Source organism: Salmo trutta, chromosome 26 (genome assembly GCF_901001165.1).
Source record: "Salmo trutta chromosome 26, fSalTru1.1, whole genome shotgun sequence".
In the NCBI taxonomy this organism is placed as follows: Eukaryota; Metazoa; Chordata; class Actinopteri; order Salmoniformes; family Salmonidae; genus Salmo; species Salmo trutta.
The window spans coordinates 8,106,172-8,120,053 of NC_042982.1; positions in this window are offsets into that span (position 1 = coordinate 8,106,172).

Sequence of the window (13,882 nt, forward strand, 5' to 3'; positions counted from 1 at the left end):
CCCTCTTCAGTGTCATCATTTCCTTCACCTCCCAACGTAAGTCAACAATGCGTTTGACGTCGCCGGTTTACTAACCACCGGTGCTGGCAACCATCATTATGCGCACCTGGCATTAATCATTATGAGCACCTGCTCCTCATGGCATCAATCATTCCTCACACAATACCTCCCCTATATCTGGCACTCACCTAGGTTAATTTGCCAGGCAGTATTGATGTTTCGTGTCTGTACGCTACTCTTGTTTCTTGTATTGTTTCGTTTATTATTAAACTCCCCACCTGCACTTGCTTCCCGAATCCCAGCATCTACGTTACACATGTATCCAGTGGAAACATCATAAAAAACAGCGGTCCGTCCTGGCGCAGGAAATTGAGGGCCCGGAATAGGCTAGTCAATATGTTACAAGTTCACTAGTGACAGCTTCTAGCCGACCCAGTTGATGATCTGATATAATGTTGCACTTCACTAGCAATAGCTCAAGTCAAGACATGTAGAAAGGGAGGCAGACAGGCGGGGGAAGCGAGATGAATGTGAAATATTTTCTGTTCTTATTTTTTTTAAGTTATAGGCTTACTATTGCATTGGCGTGTAGGCTGAGTTTTATGTACTAATTTCTTTACCTGCCAATGGATCAGTGTGTCAGTGTCCATAGTGCCGAGGCTTGTGCTCTCGCCTTAGTTGAAATTTTATTTTTAGATTTTTAGCAATGATTTGGGGAAACTAAACGTTATAAATGAAACTGTTCAACAAAAATGCATACGCACGGGTCCTGTGAGAATTTTTTTTTTTACCCGCCTATGGCCGGTCCAACTGATTCGTTCTGACAGTATGTAGGCCTACATGGCAATCCTATGAAAAAGACTCAAGCACGATTTAAACCCAAACTAACAGTTGTTTAATCTGCCTTCAGAATAGGATTTGGTTAATCAATTTGTTGGAATCTCTTATAAGGGAAACAATTGAGGGAATCTGGTTAATTTGATACATTCAGGGGGTTACCAGATGTCATGCCTTTAAGGGTTATGTTTAGCCTGTTTCAATCATTGAAAGCTGGGTATTGCAGTACAACTTCAGCATGCCAAGTGTATGTAATTTGATACATTTGTGGAATGCTTCTAGGCATGGATAAAATGACCCATAAGGATGCTTTTTTCTGTAAAACATGGCCTAGAACTGGAACTCATTATTTACTCATGCTGATGTTGCTACACAATCAAATCAGTCTGCGAGGGATTGCCAGAATACACTCTGTGTGGCTTGTCCCCTCGAGGGGTCAAAGGGAACAAATTCAGTTACCCACAGTGGTTGAAACACAGAATCACTCAGGCTCGTGGCCCTTTGCCCAACTCAGAGCAGTCTAAGCAGCCTACTTGGCCCCATTGGCAGACTGAAGATTCTGTGGTTGTGGGAGTCAAACCTGTGCCATATGGCTCATAAGAGAAGCAATGACATGCTCTGAAACTCCAGCCAAACCTACGAGATTAGTGACTTGGCTGCCAGTCAGTCAATGAATCAGGGTCAGGATCAGAAAGACCAGATTGAAGAAAGATCATGTTTATCTACTGTTGGAAAATAATCCATGTCATGAGAGAGAGAGAGTGGATGGCTCTACCGCCGACCAGTATTGACATGGTGTAAGGGTCCTGTGTGTAGCTGGTGTAGAGAGTCAGGCGCAGGACAGCAGATATGAGTTATCAACGTACTTTACTCAAAAAGACAAATTTACAAAGTAACATCACGAGCCCACAAAGACGGACCGAAATACAAAAAACAATAACTCACAAACACAACATGGGGAACAGAGGGTTAAATAATAAACAAGTAATTGGTTGAGTGAAGCCAGGTGTGTAAGACAAAGACAGAACAAATGGAAAATGAAAAGTGGATCGGCGGTGGCTAGAAAGCCGGTGACGTCGACCGCCGAAAGCAGCCCGAACAAGGAGAGGGGTGACACATTGTGAATATGTAGCATTTCTGGTCTATCCCGTAGACTGTCTTACTTTATACATCAAGCTTAACTGGCAAAACAGGGGTGAAACCCCCAGTATTTTGACAGAACCAGAATCCAACATGAGGCAATCAAAGTCAACCCAAAATTAGTGTTCATTCGGTTGGGGGAATTTTTTCATGAAAGCGATAGGTGAATTTCTATGGAGCCTTGTCATTGACTGCAAACCCATCCAATTTCCCTTTGTCTCTGGCCGTGTCAGACAGCAGTATGCTGCATGTGTGTCACATAGAGTATGAAAAGAGAGGCCGGGACACAAAAACAGGTTTTCACTGGAGATAATTGACTGCTGCCTTCCGTCCCGGCTCCTGAATACGTCTGCTATGGTCAGATAGGCCCTGAGAAGGCGTCGAGAGTCTGTCAGGAAGCGAATGGAAGTGAATTGAGGGTCAGTCCTCGACAGTGACGTATCAGACGCTCGTTCTTTATGTTGACACTGGGGAGAGGCTGAGATTAGGGATGAGTATTATCTGGTGGCTATGTTTAACACAGGCTACAGTGTTGGCCTAGCCATCAGAGGACAAAGGGAAAAGATGTGACATGTTTATGCTGGCACCTTCCTCTGATGAAGTCCGCACAGCATCACTCATGCGGTGGTGCCCATCACAACCACTTTCAGACCAGAAGGTGACGATTTTTTCTGACAATTATTTGTCCAAGGGTGATCATACCAGTGCAGACCGTCATAGTGTTCTAATTAAATGTAATGTGCATAAGGCCAAATCATTGCACAGCATGATTTAAAAAAGGAACTGTGCAAAAATATATTGCAGGTGGAATCATTCAGAAAGCTGGAACGTAATGTGCATAAGGCCAAATCATTTACCATTACACACCATGCTTTTACTTCTCAAGGACTGGAACTGTGAAAACATATATATTGCAGCTGGAATCATTCAGAAAGCTGGAATCACTCTATAGTGTTATAAACGTATCTCTTTGGTGTCCACCAGATGAGAACGCTCTGATTGAGCTCATTTGATTTCTCCGAATTGTGACCTGACTACTGATATAATCTCTCCCCCACGCTCTCTTCCTACAGAGTGTGAGATGAGGATGGTTGGGAATCTAGTATTGGTGTCCTCATATGACACAAGCAATTAGACAAGGACAGACACACAAGCAGTAATGTCCCAAGCCTTTGTCGGCTTATATTCACTCATTTGTTTATAATCAATTTAGATTTTTCTAGGGTTTTAAGTCTTTTCACAAACACACTGAACAAAAATATAAATGCAACATGCAAAAATGTCAAAGATTTGACTGAGTTACAGTTCATATTAGAAAATCAGTGAATTTCAATTAATTACTTAGGCCCTAATCTACGGATTTCACATGACTGGGAATACAGATATGCATCAGTTGGTCTCAGATACCTTTAAAGAAAGTAGGGTCATGGATCAGAAACCCAGTCAGTATCTGTTGTGACCACATGCAGCGAGACACATCTCTTTTGCATAGAGTTGATCAGGCTGTTGATTGTTGCCTGTGGAATGTTGTCCAACTCCTCTTCAATGGTTGTGCGAAGTTGCTGGATATTGGCGGGAACCGGAACATGCTGTTGGACATGTTGAATCCAGAGCATCCCAAACATGCTCAATGGGTGACATGTCTGGTGAGTATTCAGGCCATCTAACAACTGGGAAATGTTCAGCTTACAGGAATTGTGTACAGATCCTTGTGACATGGGGCCGGTATTATCATCCTGAAACATGAGGTGATGGCGGCGGATGAATGGCACAACAATGGGCCTCAGGATCTCGTAACGGTATCGCTGTGCAATCAAACTGCCATCAATAAAATGCAATTCTGTTCGTTGTCTGTAGCATATGCCTGCCCATAACATAACCCCACCTCCCCCCCTGGCACTCTGTTCACAACATTGATATCAGCAAACAGCTCGCCCACACGACAACATCTGCCCGGTACAGTTGAAACCGGCATTCATCCATGAAGAGCACACTTCTCCAGCATGCAGTGGCCATTGAAGATGAGCATTTGCCCGCTGAAGTTGGTTACAACGACAAACTGCAGTCAGGTCAACGAGCACGTAGATGAGCTTCCCTGAGAAGGTTTCTGACAGATTGTGCAGAAATTCTTCGGTTGTGCAAACCCACAGCTGTCCTGTTGGCTGGTGTCAGATGATCCCGCAGGTGAAGAAGCCGTACGTGGAAGTCCTGGGCTGGTGTGGTATGTGTGGCCTGCAGTTGTGAGGCCGGTTGGACGTGCTGCCAAATTCTCTAAAACAACGTTGTATGCGCCTTATGGTAGAGAAATTAACATTAAATTATCTGGCAACAGCTCTGGTGGACATTTCTGCAGTCAGCATGCCAATTGCACGCTCCCTCAAAACTTGAGACATCTGTGGCAACATGTTGTGTGAGAAAACTGCACATTTTTGAGTGGGCTTTTATTGTCCCCAGAACAAGGTGCAACTGTGTAATGATGATGCTGTTTAATCAGCTTCTTGTTATGCCACACCTATCAGATGGATGGATTATCTTGGCAAAGGAGAAATGCTCACTAACAGGGATGTAAACACATTTGTGCACAACATTTTTGTGTGTATGAAACATTTCTGGGATCTTTTATTTCAGCTCATAAAACATGGGAACAACACTTGTTTTGTTTATATTTTTGTTTAATGTACTTGAGAATGTCACCTTGGTTTGCAGATTCTGATTAATTTATTAAATTTGGCAGGATTTTCCCCACACGAACCAAAGTGATATGTCTCATCTGAAAGCAGATTCTGAAAATGTGGTTGCATCGTCCACCAAAAGTAATTTCTGATCTAAAAAGGAAGGTGTCCATAGATATCATCAAGAGGCTAGGTGGAAATATCTTTCTCATAGTTGTGCTGTCGCCTGTTATTCGTGAAAACCCCTCTTGGTTCCATGGCGTAGCTGATAAGCTTATTTGGTTTCAAGTGCCATATCTTCATACCATGTGTCACCGTGTTTTTACTTAATTTCAGTTTAAAGCAGCCCTGCTCCCTCTTTGCTTGTTTCATAACGTTATTAGTGATCCATTCCTGTCCTTTTAGTTAAAGTAATATTATGGTGTTGCTAACATTTTTCTATTGCTCTTTGGGAACAAAATGCTGGTAGATTTGGTCGGACTAGCAAGCATCTCAATTACTCCAGACAGAGTGTTCCACTGCAATAGGATTTTATCGCTTCTGTTTTACCAATCCAATAGATGGTTGAACAAAAGCAATTTTCAGCGACAAGGGTACAGTTGTATTTAAGACTACATGGAGCCATGGTATAAGTTATTACTAGAGTATATGTGTGGAAATTCTATGATTGAGCTGATCGTGCGCATCGCCGTGCGTACAAAAACCCAAATGAATCGAGATTTGTGTGATGTTTAAAGTTGCAATATGTAATTTTTGGGGGGACAAGACAGAAGTCACATAGAAATATGTGTTTATAGATCTATCATTCTCAAAGAAAACAAGTCTAATAAGCAGTAGGTCTGTTCTAGGTGTGCTATTTCTATGCTTCCCATTCTTAAGTTTTGTTTTTGCGTCTTACTTTCAGTTTTGTACACAGGCTTCAAACAGCTGAAAATACAATGCTTTTGGTTATGGAAAATATATTACACAGCAGTTTAGATGGTACACTATAATTGCTTGTTTTGTCACAAATTGAAATTAGACAAACAACCAGGAAATGGCAGAGCGATTTCTGCTTGGAAAAAGCATAACCCAGGAAACAACAGGGCAACCGGTAAACCCCCAGTACATACAGCGCCTTCAGAAAGTATTCAGACCCCTTGACTTTTTCCACATTTTGTTACGATACAGCCATATTCTGAAATGTATTAAATAAAACAAATTCCTCAGCAATCTACGCACAACACCCCATAATGAAAAAGCAAAAATAGGTTTTTAGAAATGTTTGCAAATTTATAAAAAATTAAAACTGAAATACCTTATCCACATAAGTATTCAGATCCTTTGCCATGAGACTCGACATTGAGCTCAGGTGTATCCTGTTTCCATTGATCATCCTTGAGATATTTTTACAACTTGATTGGAGTCAACCTGTGCTAAATTGGACATGATTTGGAAAGGCACACACCTGTCTATATAATTTTCCACAGTTGACAGAGCATGACAGAACCAAAACCATGCCATTTGGTCGAAGGAATTGTCCGCGGAGCTCCGAGACAGGATTCTGTCGAGGCACAGATCTGGGGAAGAGTACCAAAATATGTCTGCAGCATTGAAGGTTCCCAAGAACACAGAGGCCTCCATCATTCTTAAATGGAAGAAGTTTGGAACCACCCACACTCTTCCTTGAGCTGTCCGCCTGGCCAAACTGAGCAATCGGGGGAAAAGGGCCTTGGTCAGGGAGGTGACCAAGAACCCGATGGTCACCCTGACAGAGCTCTAGAGTTCCTCTGTGGAGATGGGAGAACCTTCCAGAAGGACAACCATCTCTGCAGCACTCCACCAATCAAGCCTTTATGGTGGCCAGACAGAAGTGGCCAGACGGTAGCCACTCCTTAGTAAAAGGCAGAGGACAGCCCGCTTGGAGTTTGCCAAAAGGCACCTAAAGACTCTCAGACCATGACAAACAAGATTCTCTGGTCTGGTGAAACCAAGATTGAACTATTTGGCCAGAATGCTAAGCGTCACGTCTGGAGGAAACCTGGCACCATCCCTACGGTGAAGCATGGTGGTAAGAGCATCATGCTGTGTGGATGTTTTTCAGCTGCAGGGACTAGTCAGGATTGAGGCAAAGATGCTGCAGAACGATCCTTAATGAAAACCTGCTACAGAGCTCCAGGACCTCAGAATGGGGTGAAGATTCACCTTCCAACAGTACAACAACACTGAGCACACAGCCAAGACAACACAGGAGTGACTTTGGGACAAGTCTCCGAATGTCCTTGAGTGGCCCAGCCAGAGTCCAAAATTGAACCCGATCGGACATCTCTGGAGAGACCTGATAATAGCTGTGCAGCAACGCCCCCATCCAACCTGACAGAGCTTGAGAGGATCTGTATAGAACAATGGGAGAATCAACCCAAATACAGGTGTGCCAAGCTTGTAGCGTCATGCTCAAGGCTGTAATCACTGCCAAAGGTGCTTCAACAAAGTACTGAGTAAAGGGTCGGAATACTTGTGATATTTCCATTCTTTATTTTTAATAAATTAGCAAAGGTTTTATGATGGGGTATTGTGTGTAGATTGATGAGGAAAAAAACAATTTAATCAATTTTAGGATAAGACTAACCTAACAAAATGTGGAAAAAGTCAAGGGGTCTGAATTCTTTCCCGAAGGCACTGTGTACCCAGATATCAGGACAAAGGCAACACAGTTATTCTTGTCATGGACCCTTAGCTGCTGTCACTCTTGGATGTGATAAAAAGAGCAGTGGCATGCAGAATATGCATCCTTTCCTCTCCTGACCTTTACCCTCCAAAGAAAGTGTTTAAAATTGTCTTCCATAAACTTTTTCCTTGTTGAGACTGCCCACGCTGACATTTCGCTGAAACATTTATCAAAAGGAAATGGTTTCAAGAAGGTCTTTCCCAGTGGGGAGTACGGTGATGTGAGGATGATAAGAGAGCAGTGACAGGGTGACAGGAGAGGGGAAGTCATGCTGGCAAGTCACTCAGAGGTGTCACCAAGGAATCGGAGTCGGAGGTTGTTGTGGAAGGTGCATGGGTGGATGGATCTTTAGGAAGGTTCAATCTCCAGAAAACATGGTTTCTGCCAGCGGTGCGTTGTTTTCCATTCTGCATTGAGATAAACGCATGCTCTTATTCAAATCAGATCAGACAAAATGTACTTCAATCTGATGTTCTACCCTGATTGAATATGCAATGTGGTTTTATACCAATTGTAAATACAGTCTCCATTATCCTTATTTAAAAATAACACATTTCCTATTTGAACTCAAAGCAATTGTTTTCTTCTTCAAAATGCATATCAAGCTTTTTGATTGCTTATTGAACAAATACCTCTGTCAGATGTGACATCATTAGAAACATGCTAAAATATTTCAAAGGAGACAATCGTGTCAAACAAATACCTTTGTCAGATGTGACAATATTTTAAAGGAGACAATCTTGTCAAATCATCAAATAGGCCATGTGCACATCAGATGCCACTATTACAAGCATTACAATACATAAGATTGCACATCGTCTCCTGATTCTGCCATCATCTCCGTATCAACCACTTCATTAAAGTCCTATTATCAATCAGAAGTGTGAATAATTATCTCCCTGATTCTGATTTTAGAAGCTTATGCTCTCTTTTTTACCCTCTTTCCTCTTCCTCTCAGTTCTTTTCACCTGTTTCCATGTGATGTAATGTGGATGTCATCACCACTGTGCTCTTGCTCCCTTCATATTGGAATGGGTTGCACATTGTCACACGGTAGGAAATGTGAAGTTATTTTAGGTCTGGGATGAGCAAGCATTCAGTGCATTTGGAAAGTATTCAGACCCCTTGACTTTTTTCAGATTTTGTTACGTTAAAATTGATTAAAAAAATGTTTTACCCTCTATCTACACACAATACCCCATAATGACAAATCAAAAAGTTTTCAAAATTGTTGCTAATTTATTAAATGTAAAAAAATTAAATATAACATTTACTTAAAGTATTCAGACACTTTACTCAGTACTTTGTTAAAGCACCGTTGGCAGCGATTAAAGCATTGACGATGTCGTCCCCACAGTGACCGTACATATCCCAACCAGAAGCCATGGATGACATGCAACATCTGCAAAGAGCTAAAGGCTAGAGCTGCCGCTTTCAAGGAGCGGGACACTAATCCAGACACTTATAATAAATCCCGCTATGACCTCAGACGATCCATCCAACAGGCAAAGCGTCAATACAGGATTAAGATTGAATCGTACTACACCGGCACTTACGCTCGTTCGATGTGGCAGAGCTTGAAAACTATTACGGACCACAAAGGGAAACCCAGCTGCGAGCTGTCCAGTGACACGAGCCTACCAGATGAGCAAAACACCTTTAATGCTTGTTTTGAGGCAAGCAAAACAGAAGCATGCATGAGAGCACCAGCTGTTCCGGACGACTGTGTGATAACGCTCTCGATAGTCGATGTGAGCAAGACCTTTAAACAGGTCAACATTCACAAAGCCACGGGGCCAGATGGATTACCAGGACATGTCCTCAAAGCATGCGCGGACTAACTGGCAAGTGTCTTCACTGATATTTTCAACCTCTCCCTGACCGAGTCTGTAATAGCTACATGTTTCAAGCAGACCACCATAGTCCCTTTACCCAAGGAAGTGAAGGTAACCTGCCTAAATGATTACTGCCCCATGGTACTCACGTCAGTAGCCATGAAGTGCTTTGAAAGGCTGGTCATGGCTCACATAAACAGCATCATCCCGGATACCCTAGACCTATTCCAATTTGCATACCGCCCCAAAAGATCCACAGATGACGCAATCTCAATCGCAATCCACACTGCCCTTTCCCACCTGGACAAAAGGAACACCTATGTGAGAATGCTGTTCATTGACTACAGCTCAGCATTCAACACCATAGTGCCAATAAAGCTCATCACTAAGCAAATGACCCTAGGACTAAACACCTACCTCTGCAACTGGATCCTGGACTTCCTGACCGCCTCCCCCAGGTGGTAAGGGTAGGCAACAACACATCTGCCACGCTGATCCTCAACACTGGGGCTCCTCAGTGGTAGGCCTGATCCTCGACAACGATGAGACAGCATATATGGAGGTCAGAGACCTGTCAGTGTGGTGATTGTAGCTGATTGTGGACTACAGGAAAAGGCGGGCCGAACAGGCCCCCATTAACATCGATGGGGCTGTTGAAGCGGGTCGAGAGTTTCAATTTCCTTGGTATCCACATCACCTACGAACTATCATGGTCCAAACACACCAAGACAACACCCTTTCCCCCTCAGGAGATTTAGCATGGGTCACCAGATCCTCAAAAAGTTCTACAGCTGCACCATCAATAGCATCCTGACCGGTTGCATCCCCGCCTTTCCTCTGACACATCACCGCTGTGTCAGAGGAAATCCCAAAAACTGTCCAAGACTCCAGTCACCCAAATCATAGACTGTTCTCTCTGCTAACACACAGCAAGTGATACCATAGCGCCAAGTCTAGGACCAAAAGGCTCCTTAAAAGCTTCTACCCCCAAGCCATAAGACTGCTGAACAATTAATCTAATGGCCACCGGACTATTTACATTGACCCCCCCCCCCATTTGATTTTTACACTGCTGCTACTTGCTGTTTATTGTCTATGCATAGACACTTCACCCCACCTATATGTACAAATTACTTGACTAACCTTTACCCTCGCACATTGACTCGGTACCGGTACCCCCTTTGTTATTTTATTGTGTTATATATATATATATATATATATGTGTATTTTTTTTACTTTAGTTTAATTGGTAAATATTTTCTTAACTCTTTCTTTAACTGCACTGTTGGTTAAGGGCTTGTAAGTAAGCATTTCCTGGTAAGTTCTACACCTGTTGTATTCGGCACATGTGACAAATAAAGTTTTATTTGATTTTAGTCTTTTTGGGTATTACGCTACAAGCTTAGCACACCTGAATTTCAGGAATTTCTCCCATTCTTCTCTGCAGATCCTCTCAAGCTCTATCAGGTTGGATGGGAGTGTTGCTGCTCAGCTATTTTCCGGTCACTCCAGAGATGTTCGATCGGGTTCAAGTCCGGTCTCTGGCTGGCTCACTCAAGGACATTCAGAGACTTGTCCTGAAGCCACTCCAGCGTTGTCTTGGCTGTGTGCTTAGGGTCGTTGTCCTGTTGGAAGGTGAACTTTTACCACAGTCTGAGGTCCTGAGCACTCTGGAGCAGCTTTTCATCAAGGATCTCTCTGTACTTTGCTCCATTAATCTTTCCCTCGATCCTGAGTAGTGTCCCAGTCCCTGCCACTGAAAAACATCCCCACAGCATGATGCTGCCACCACCATGCTTCACCGTAGGGATCGTGCCAGGTTTATTCTAGACGTGACGATTGGCATTCAGGCTGAAGAGTTCAATCTTGGTTTCATCAGACCAGAGAATCTTGTTTCTCATGGTCTGAGAGTCTTTAGGTGCCTTTTGGCAAACTCCAAGCGGACTGTCATGTGCCTTTTACTGAAGAGTGGGTTCAGTCTGGCCACTCTACCATAAAGGCCCCATTGGTGGAGTGCTGCAGAGTTGGTTGTCCTTCTGGAAGGTTCTCCCATCTCCACAGAGGAACTCTAGAGCTCTGTCAGAATGACCATCGGGTTCTTGGTCACCTCCAGCTCTAGGAGGAGTCTTAGTGGTTCCAAACTCTTTCCATTTAAGAATGATGGAGGCCGCTGTCTTCCTGGGGACCTTCAACGCTGCAGAAATGTTTTGGTACCATTCCCCAGATCTGTCCCTCTACACAATCCTGTCTCAGACCTCTATAGATAATTCCTTCGACTTCATGGCTTGGGCCTGAATATTTGTGTAAATAAGGTATCTGTGTTATTTGTAATACATTTGCAAATATTTCTAAAATCCTGTTTTTGCTTTGTCATCGTCGGTTATTGTGTGTAGATTGCTGAGTTTTTTAAAGTTTGTTTATCCATTTTAGAATAAGGCTGTAACGTAACAAAATGTGGAAAAAGTCAAGGGGTCTGAATATTTACCGAAGGCACTGTATATGTTTACTAATTCTAGCACATTCCTTTATCTAGTAAGACTTGTTCTTATACCTGTGTAATACACAATAGTAATATACAACAGTAACAGCATTGTAACTACACAGCTACAACAGACAACAAATAGCAAAGCTTTCATTGTGTGGTTCCTCAGACCTCCCCATTATCCCAGACATCGCCCAGACTCGGTGTGGAAGACCTTTCATTCTTTATGGCCTTATAGCCAATGTGTATGTGATTACCATGATGTCCACTATTGGCTATGCATTCAGGCTTTGAGACCTCCAGGTCACTGTTAATTCAAAAGAGCTCTTTAATGTCACACTCCTTGTTATTCCCCCAGCCTGCTGTGCTGCTAGGGCTCCCCTCTTAAATGCATGGCACAAAATGATTTCAACGAGGAGGATGTCAAGGGAGTCCCACCTCAATCAAAACCCTTGAACTGGTTCTTTAAGTCCGGCACTCTAGGGAGGTTGCTGTTTTTGTCTCTCACTCCTCTATTCCTTTTTCCTCATGGTATGTTTTGAACAGATTGTTTTTAGCAGTCCCGACAGCAGGCCTGTAGTTTTAGAGCTATCAGAAAAGCCCTCGCTAACATTCTGCTCTGCTCTGATTTTACCACAACAACCCTTCCATTTGCAGGAGCAGGTTGCTGCATGAGCTAACAGAGATGCTATTTGGTCATCTTCCGGCCACATGCAGCCCTGCGTTTGGTCATCTTCATTTTGTTATTTTAAGTGCCTTCGTTTGTAGTCAAGCCTCTCCATCTGCCCGAGGACAGTGCATCAGAGCCCCCTGTCCGATGACATCATCCTCTCTCCTTTACCGAAAAAGCTTCCTTATGATGTAATAAAGTTTAATTACATGAGGAACTTTCTGGTCTATATAGTAGGTAAACCTTTTGGCATTATCATGTATGATAATAATAATTAGAAAGCATTCAGTCATTTCAACCTTATTCATACAGTTTTGTTGAATAGGAAATACGTCATATATTTCATATTTGCACTGTGTACTTGAGCTTGTGTCCTCAAAAGTGACTACATCTCAGCAATGTACAGTTGAAGTCGGAAGTTTACATACACTTAGGTTGGAGTCATCAAAACTCGTTTTTCAACCACTCCACAAATGTATTGTTATCAAACTATAGTTTTGGCAAGTCGGTTAGGACATCGACTTTGTGCATGACACAAGTAATATTTCCAACAATCGTTTACAGACAGATTATTTCACTTAAAATTCCCTGTATCACAATTCCAGTGGGTCAGAAGTTTACATACACTAAGTTGACTGTGCCTTTAAACTGTCATAATCCGTTTATGTAGGTTGCAGGGAAATCAGGCGCAGGAGAAACCAAAGTGGTTAGAAAATGTAGTATTTATTAAAGAATTAACTCCAAAACCAACGTAGAAAAATTATCCGGGTTAACAATAACCCGTCGCACACCGATACATAAACAACACGTACATAACATAACAAACAATCACCGACAAGGATATGATGGGAAACAGAGGGTTAAATACACAACATGTAACTACTGGGATAAGAAACAGGTGTGTAAGGAGACCAGACAAAACCAATGGAAAATGAAAAACTGATTTTTGGGTGGCTAGAAGACCGGTGACGTCGATCGCCGAGCACCACCCGAACAAGGAGGGCATCAACTTCGGTAGAAGTCGTGACATAGACAGCTTGGAAAATTCCAGAAAATGATGTCATGGCTTTAGAAGTTTCTGATAGGCTAAATGACATAATTTCAGTCAATTGGAGGTGTACCCGTGGATGTATTTCAAGGCCTACCATCGAACTCAGTGCCTCTTTGCTTGACATCATGGGAAAAATCAAAAGAAATCAGCCAAGACCTAAAGAAAAAATCTCCTAGAGAAGAACGTACTTTGGTGCGAAAAGTGCAAATCAATCCCAGAACAACAGCAAAGGACCTTGTGAATATGCTGGAGAAAACAGGTACAAAAGTATCAATGTCCACAGTAAAACGAGTCCTATATCGATATAACATGAAAGGCCACTCAGCATGGAAGAAGCAACTGCTCCAAAACCACCATAAAAAAGCCAGACTACGGTTTGCAACTTCACATGGGGATAAAGATCGTACTTTTTGGAGAAATGTCCTCTGGACTGATGAAACAAAAATAGAACTGTTTTGCCATAATGACCATCGTTACGTTTGGAGGAA